Source organism: Meleagris gallopavo, chromosome 15 (genome assembly GCF_000146605.3).
Source record: "Meleagris gallopavo isolate NT-WF06-2002-E0010 breed Aviagen turkey brand Nicholas breeding stock chromosome 15, Turkey_5.1, whole genome shotgun sequence".
NCBI classification, from domain to species: domain Eukaryota; kingdom Metazoa; phylum Chordata; class Aves; order Galliformes; family Phasianidae; genus Meleagris; species Meleagris gallopavo.
Genome location: NC_015025.2, coordinates 12,616,853 through 12,625,705, shown reverse-complemented (window position 1 = coordinate 12,625,705; position 8,853 = coordinate 12,616,853). Strand labels below are relative to the sequence as shown.

Sequence of the window (8,853 nt, the reverse complement as noted above, 5' to 3'; positions counted from 1 at the left end):
GTCTTAGTTATGTTCCTGATCTGCAAGCTTTACTCAGCAAGTTAAGCAGCTTCCTACCTTAAGCCCATCTGAAGGCTGGGCTGTGTCTAGGACGTGCCACAGCAATGGGAACATTAGTTTGTGTTGTTAGGGGACTGAAGGAATAGTTTCTATACTGCATATTACAAATTACCTGTGTAGCTTTACTGCTTGAGATATTTTGTGGTGTATTAAGAGTGCAGCATGGATCACGCAGGTTAAGTGGAGCTCCACAAAAGCGTTGCTCTGTTTACATCAGTTTGCAGGTCAGGGATCAGAAAATGGGCTGTGCTTCACAGACACGTCCTTCCATGTGGAACTCCCTGAAATGACATCTGCAAAGATAGGAAGGCTTGAAACTAAACTAAAGCAAAACTAAGTTTGCACCCATATAACCTGATCCATATCACTTCTCAGGACGTGAGCCTGTACCATAAGTGACTAAATAATGAAACATACTGAAATGTTTTGTGCTGAACTTCCACCATTAATACTTTTTAATCTGTTTTTAAAGAGTCTTAACAGTTGTCCCCCCAACAGAAGAGCTTTGCCTATCAAAAGAAAAGTACTCTGGACTCAAGGAGAGGAATTTCAGTGCTGCCTTAATTACAGCCTGTCTGTATATAGATGAGTATTCTCAGGGACAAGAGCATTGGAATAAGTGATCTGTGAAGAATAATTAAAACTAAAAATGAATCTTTGCTGATGGACATGTTAAGAGGTGCAAGTCTGGAGATGAGAGAGCTGTCCTTACGATAACTACCTGCCACAGGACAGGTCTTTCCACGTGGAGCAGCCCTGGTGCCTTCTGCTACTACTGCTGTTCAAGTAGAAGTAAGAAAATAGCTGAAGACAATTCTCCAGTGACAGAACTGAGAAAACTACTGCTCTGGTTGGTCATTGCAAGCTGCACCTGTACTGCCATCTCTGAAGCAGCACTGGAAACCAACCAGTGGCGTGACCAATGCGGTGGGATTTTTTTTAAACCACTGCCATCCTCATAGCTGGGCATTGCTGCTGCTCCAGCACAGCTGAGTGGGGGCGCAAAGGGGGACAGGAAAGAAATCTCCAGTGCGTTTTGCTGCATGACGGAGTTGTGAAACAACATCTGCAGGCCTGTTGGTCTAAATTGAAGTAAAGACAGTTTGTGGATAGTTCGGCTTTTTCTATCAGGATGTGGCTAGATGGGAGAGGAAGAGCTGTAGAAGTGAGTGTCGTAATGTGCTGAACTAGAGTTCAGCAGCTCTAATATTTACAAGCATTTAAATGTCTTCCTAAAAATACTTTCTAGATAAAACATTTTGGAACTTGATACTGAGATCTGTTGTCCTTCAGATATAAAGCAGGAAGGCTGGAAATGAGCTCATGTCCAAATCTCATTTAAAATAATTAGGTTGTCTTTGACTCCAAGTTCTACTGCAAGGCTAAGAGAATAATGTGGGTAAAAACAGGAAGTCAGCATGCAGAGACATGGAAATTATTCTGCAGATGTATGAAAGAAAACATGGTAAGGAACCTTATGGTATACAGGGCAGTATTTGAAATAGCTTACAAACATGGACAAAGAGAAATTATGCCATACTTTAAACAAAAATAGTTTTTCATATGATGGAGAATGGTCAAATAGGATTGTCTAGACACAATGGGTGGAATAAGGATTTGTATTTGTTGGCATCTTGGTGAGTAAGACCATTCTTCAACCACCTGAAGAAAGGCTGACCTCACCTGCCTTGGAGCCTTGGTCTTAGCACTGATTTGCATTTTTTTAAACTTAAAACATGAGGCTTTGAGATGGAACTCTTCCATTTAAAGTTAATGTCTTATGTTCCATTTTACTTGTACGGTATATAATATGCAATTAAAGTAAATTCTTAAAGTAATTAGTAAACCCGACTGGTCTTTTAATGTACTGGCATTTCAGAAATACACTAAAATAGAAGATAAAACATTCAGAATGTTGCCTAGCATTCATTAGCTAGCCAAAGTGTTTCTGGGGATATCACTTCAAGGTCAGGCTTTGCTTTGCAATTTAGTTTTGCACTAATGTTTGTTTTGTATACAGCAGCCTTCTACTATAGGCATAATTATTTATAATTGCTGATAATTAAGAACTATGCTAACCATTTGGACTCTGTGCCACACTTAGAACATTTGGAAGTAGTATTTCTAATCATTAGATGTTTTGCAGGCTAAGGAGTGGGAATTTAGTTATCAAAATCCAGCTGAAGTGTTATCAAGTAGGTCTGTCTATAAGAGCAATCAAGAACCTCTGGGCTGAAAGATGCTTTTCATACTCTGACTGTGTTACAGTTCTCTTTTGAGCCTAAACTGATCTTTATAGCAACTGAACGTGGAAGTGAGAATTACTGCGTTGCACTACTGAACCTATAGTAAATTTTGTCACTCCTCTAGGCTCTGAGGGTTACGTGTACTCCATTAGAATACTGTGCTTCAGGTTGCCTGTCTGCTGGAAAATGATTGCCAATGGAGTGCAGGGGTGGCAAGGCTGGGGAGAGGAATTGCAGGTCTGGAGAACAGCAGCCTCGCTGCCCCTGCCATGCACCTCAGCACCAAGCAGCTCATGTTCCTATAAATACAGAGTGAAGGAGGACAAAGAAACCTTTATTACATTTTAAGTACCTGAAGGTTAAAATTTAATAATGTGCTCATTTTAAAAAATATGAATTGACTTATTTTTAGACTTAATGAAATGGAGCCTGAACTGCTTAGGTACTATAGCTCTGTGGTCTGATCAGGCCTTCAGGATTGGAAAATAGCAAACACACCCTGCAACTTTGTGACTCGGCTTTTTTTTTCTTCCCCCTCCCTCTTCAAAAACAAAATTCCAGGAAGTTTGACTCCCATTCAACTCCAGTTAGAGTAAGAGCTTTGCAGAATTTATGTCCATATAGATTTTCGTGAAAGAACACTAAGGCACATGGCAGCCTCCAAGTTTTCTGTAGTACAGCTTATTTGCTGTATGTATGCAAACCAAGTAACTTCACCTGATTACCTGCATTACAGACTCACTCAAGCAGCATATATTGACTTAATCAGTACCTTACAGGTAGTTGTGATGCACGCTCACGTACCCTCACGGTATGTAGGCCTGCAGAAGAGGAAGGGTTCCTTATTGTTTTGTATTGGCAGCCAGGTAAAATTCTGGTTTTGGAGCTCTTCAAAATATGATGAGGCAGCATTACTTCCCTGATGGAGCCATTAAATGTTAATACGCTAACAGCCCCTAAAGCATCATCCTACTGAGTGAAAAAGCACTTGAAATGAATCAATTGGCTTTGTGTTGGGTACTCGATATCTTTTTTCCTCCCCTTTCTTAATTTAGATTATTCCAGCATTAAGCCATCAGTGGGTTAAAGGAGTCTTTGACATTTTCCCCACAGATTAGAGATGAATCTCTTGGGGTGGGGGAGTGTTCCAGGACTCACATGTGCTGCTCCCCTGTGCCAGCAGTGCTAACATGCCATCCCTCCTCACTCCAGGGAGAAGAAAATGTAAATCCCAGGGTGTATTCTGAAAACTTCTCATCACTGTTTAGCAAGTTCCCTGATCTGTGATTTTTTTCCCCCCAGTTTTATGTTTTCAATGCTATATACCTAAAAACCCTACTCAAATAATCTTCCATAAAATGCCAAGAATGCTTACTCTGTTCAACAAATGCGTATTTACACAGACTTTTCTCCTCCCAGTATTCAAGTCTTACATAAATATTAAGTGTTCTTATAGAGCTCTTTTATGTGTATTTCAATAGAGCAATCACATTCACTCAGTATTAAATGTAAGGTTGCATTGCAATAGATAGGCAAGTCCTCAAACTTCTGAGTATGCAACATGAAAATATTTGTGGTGTTCTGATGGCTTTAGTCTGTTTCCTTCCTCACTGGAGAAAACATTTCTGCACTTTGGTTTATCTGTTTGCATAGTTATACATTGTAGCAAGATAGAACCAGAAGCAGTATTACATAGCAGGGAGCAAATTGGCTTTGTGTGAAGCTGTTAGTGGTTGGGAAATCCAGAGATGTACCACATTGAAGCTTTTTTTTTTTAACATAACATATCTAAACAAAATAAAGTCTGGTATAAGTTTAAAATAGATTTGTAGGTATACCAAGAATTAAAGAATTAAATGCCTTTCTCTGTACAAGTTCTATGGGGAGTGCATGCAGGTATATTAGTGTCCCAAATTTTAAATAAGAATTTAGCTAAAGTACATTGAATTTGCCTCACGTGGCACTTGAGGTCCACCTGGGATACACTGGGCATGTTTGCTTCCCCCCCTCCCCCCCCCACTACTACATCTTGCCTACAACTACTTTTTCCATTATTTTTTAGGGTTAATATAATTGACTAGTTTGTTGTCCATGCATGGTATGGAGTGAGAGTAAATCCAGGTATTGCCTCAACTCATCCATTCAAGTGTGCGTGAAGCTCTGCCATAAAGCTGCTCAAGCTTCTGTTGTTTTCTGCAGGGAAACAGGTGTTGCACCTCATCATCCCAGCCAGGGCAGCAGCCATGTGCACAGGGCTGTTGCTTCATTTGCCTGTACTTCAGGTAGAAATGCAGTTCAATTCCCATAGAAATCATCATTTACTAAGTAAAATGCCAATGCTGAAGGGAACGTGAAAGCAATAAACTTAATTCTCTTTGAGCAAACACTTCCTTAAAGAACAGTTAGTGCTTTGTGGGAAATGCAGAAAGTGAGTGTACGAGTGTACTTGAAAGAACAAGTTCAGTAAACTTTAGGTTTTATAGTGAACATAGGAATACAGTGTTATAAAACTTAACTTCCCCCCTCCCAAAGTGGAGTAGGTATCTTTTAGCTGCATTTCTGTTGTCCCTTCTCTTTAAAAAAAAGATCATTAATCAGAGTTTAAAGCAGTAGTTTCTATTCTTCCTAATAAAGCTCAGTAGAAGAGATATTAACCCTTCATTCACAGGCTAACATTTTTGATTTGACTGTACATAATGACTACTACAGTTTTGTTATCTAAAAAGCATTGTACTTTGACTTCGTGTGGATTTTAGACTTTGTTCAGTGTTACTATTTAACTAATGCCTAGATGATGGCAGGTGGAAGCAAGATTTTGCTTCCTGCTGGGCAAGAGAAAATTTTAGGTGGGTACGGCCAGAGAGACGATCACATTGTTGACTGGATTTCAGTCTGTGGAAGAGCTGTGCTGCAAATACACACTTAAATTACTACTATAATGCAGGAAATTGAACTCCCCAAATGCATTCTTTCTCCAACCCTCGCTTTTCACCAGTTTACACCTCTTACCCAGCTCATCTCCTTACCAGAGAAGGATCAGTGTTGATGCAAGAGTGAAGAGGAAACAGAGTCCTAAGGAGGGAGCAACCGCAGGAGGAGGACCAGTTAGTTCTGCTTAGCATGAAGTGAAACCACGAGGCAAGCAGCTGGGGGTGAGGAGAATCCCAAATTAACTTTGAGTTCAAGGCTTGTCAGGCAGTGCCAGAATCACTTATTTGCAGGAAAACCTTTGGGTCTGATTTTTGAGTAAAGTTTTGGATTACATGAAGAAGCTTCAAGGTTAGAAACACAAAATTACAAAGGAATGATCTGCTATGAACATCCAGTATTAGAGTTTGGAGAGGGGGAAAAAAAAAGTCTCACAGGTTATAATCATCTTATTAAGTTTTTGATTGACTGACTGGTTATACTATATAGTAAACATAGTTTTAGCACTGCAGATTGCAGCCTCTCCTACTGCTTTCAGCAGAGCAGAAGTAACCTGGCAGCCAGTCAGTGTGTGCCTACTGCACAGGCAAAAGAAAAACTTCAGTTATCTGGTTACTTCCAACCTTATTAGACTTTGATTTCTATAGTTTATTCACAGTTTTGACATATAAAGAAACAAGTTTCATTACGCACTCAACCAGATGTGGTTTTACTTTGTTTACTTCTCCTTTCCAGAAGCTTTCTGATCTATATCAGTTTTAGCATTCTCAAGGAATGGAGAAAAAGAAGCAAGAAGTCCTCAGCACATTTCAAAGAGTTTCAGAAGCAGATTCCTGCTGCTTCAGTCTAGTGCACTGGTATTTCTAAGGGTACTCACATGCTTGTAAATAGACTTTGCAGAGGCTCCTTCATACATACTGCAGCAGTTCTTCCAGAATAATGGATTCAGTCAGAGGAAGTTAAAATGGTATCTAAATATTAACTTACACTGCTTTCATTGGTTCAGTGTTTTATATAAAGCTTTAGAATAAAAGTTTTATTTGCCTGGTTTAATATATGGTATGGAAGAAGTTAAGATTTCTAGAAAATATTTTATGAGGAACTTAATACTCATAATAAACTTAATACTTGAAGGGTGGGTAGTAGATTTGTCTTACAGGAGCTGCCTAAAGCATTTAGCTTTGAAAAAGAATTCATTTATCTGTGGTGTTTCAGATGTAAACCTGTAGTTTTTTGTTCTCTCTTTTAAGAGGAAAAGCTTTACTTACTTCAGTTAAATCCTGCTCCATGCCATTTTCTAATTCCATAAAACTAGCAAAAGGGAAGGATAGGAGAAAGAAAAAGTCCTCCTCTTTCCTACTTTGTCACTCAGAGCAGTTCTCCCACACTGTCACCCCTCTAGTTCAGAGGCATTATTCAGTGATACCTTCTAGAGTTGTTTGGATCATTAGCTGCCTTGTAGCCCACTTTCCACCTTCTATTTTGCTCTGATTTAGGAGACTTACCATTCCATAGGGCTGTGGTCTCTTCTCATCCTTCTGTGGAGAGCAGTATAGCAGAAATAGCTTGGCCCTTAGACAGCTCTTCCTTTTTAGGCCACTAACTTTCCCTGAGCCTGCACTCCCAGTGGCACTGGTGCTTTGGCTATAAATGCTCTTCGGCAGCAGAGCAGCACCTGCTTAATGGAGCAGCTCACCCACTCACACAGCTGCTGGTTATCACAACTCTTTTCCAGGACAGTTCTGTAGAACAGCTAGCCAGGCTCTTAATCACCTGACTGCACTCATTGCTTTAGCCTGGAGAGTTGGGCAGTAACTGGTACAGGTGCAACTTAACCCTGTGGGAATTTGGTTTGTTTCTAGTGATCTTGAGAGAAGCTCAGATCAGCACTCCATCATCCATTTGTTGCATTAGTCACCACTGTCAGCTCTCCTAACAGTTTGGCCTCCCTTGACTTGGCAATCTTCAGTATTCTTCTTCCCTTTGTTTCTCTTTTTGCTCTCTTTCTCTCAGAGCCATTCATGCAAACAAAGGCTTAAAATTGTGTCTGGGTTGAAGGTTCCCAATCTGATTTCCAGTGTCAGGGCTTTTTGCTCTTGACATCACCAGCCTGGTTTAGCTCAGCTCCTGTGGGGTTAGGTGTGTAGTTCTGCATTGGGATTGCGTGACTGGGGTAGGAGTGGGCAGCTGTCCTCCTCGTCAACTCTCAAGCAATTTTGTGTTTCAGCTTTTAAATTTAGTTCTAACAATCTGGTACAAGATAGTAAACAATTCAGTTTGCATTTAAACATAATCACATGCCCTCTCATTGAATTTCGTTGCATGGAATGCATTCTGTTTTCCGTGTCCTATCTTTGTTGATAAACTGTTTCTCCCTTGCCAACTAAGTGGTGTGTGTAACAGCTGAATATTCAGTGGTGCTTTCCCCAGTCTGCTGGTGCAACTGAAAATTACAGGTGGTGTAAGTTCTTTTGAAAATGAGATGTAAATGATCGCTGTGTTAAGTTACATTATTACAGCTGCACTTATCAAAGGCTTTAAGGTTGTCCAGCACCGTTTTATGCCTCTTAAAATTGCTTTAGTCTGACAAAACCATATTTCTTCATCTGACAGCAGGTTTACCTCAGCAGGTTCTAAATTTGGAATGGGGGAGGTGGAGAAAGGAGACGGTGATTTGCAGAAAGCAGTGATTTATCCAACTACTCCCTGCTGTGCAGTTTTGGAATTTAGTTCAAGATATCACGTTTGTGTTCTTTGGTGGCCAGCGTGACCCACATTTAGTCTGGCTGTCAGGGCCTGGGAGATCTTCAGCTCTACCCGATGAATGAAGGTGCACAAAGATCTCGTGGGTGCCTTCCCACGTCAGCGCTGCACCTCACAGCCAGGACCGCTCCTTGGACAAGGCTGCCCACTCTGCACTTGCTGCTTTTTCTGCTGTGGGATGATCCTACGCTTAGGCTTTGCACTTTGAAATGCAGCAGTGGGAAAGGGAAATCTGTCAAACAGGAATGCTGAGAACGGGTCAGATGGTGACACTGGCAGGACGGGCTCACCGATATCCTGTGTTAAAACCTTCAGTTGTTAAATCTCATCAGTCGTGTTACCGTGCATTAACAAAACCCACTGGAAAAGTATGTCATCCTCTTTTTGTAGCAGGGAGGCCACGTAGCGCTGGTACCAGCAAGTCTGTTAATTAGTGCATGTGATTGACTGTGCTCTGGGGAGTATTCGCATTTCCGTACTGAATGAGATTTCTGTCTCTAGTACTACCTGCTTTCGTTTTTAGAAAGTGGAGCACGTTTATTAAGTGCAGGAGATGCAGGAAGAGAACGCATCAGATGAGCGGAGGAGGGGAACGCTGCCTGGACAGGCACGGCGGCAGCGCTCTGCCTGCTGACGGCCTTTGTGAAAAGCGGGCTCATTTGTAGCAGTTTCAGAGGAGATGCTGTATATATTGTTTTGCCATCTATGATTGCACTCATTAGATAGCTACTACAAGGTAAAGTTCTGTTTTTACCTTCCTGGTGATTTTCAATTGAGTTTTACTTATTTTAATTAGTTTCGTTTAAAAGCGTAACACTTAATGATTTTAGTATCCTCAGATCTCAGGTATGGCCGT

General features: G+C 40.9%; 1 long non-coding RNA gene across 1 annotated transcript; it reads right to left on the bottom strand.

The window, feature by feature from the left end:
- Positions 1 to 264: 264 nt before the first annotated feature.
- Positions 265 to 6,995, bottom strand: LOC104913289. The gene is made up of 3 exons (XR_002119948.2): positions 6,740 to 6,995; positions 5,333 to 5,452; positions 265 to 353 (listed from the first exon to the last, which is right to left on the bottom strand). It is a non-coding gene; the product is annotated as an uncharacterized LOC104913289 (long non-coding RNA).
- Between the last annotated feature and the right edge of the window lie 1,858 nt (positions 6,996 to 8,853).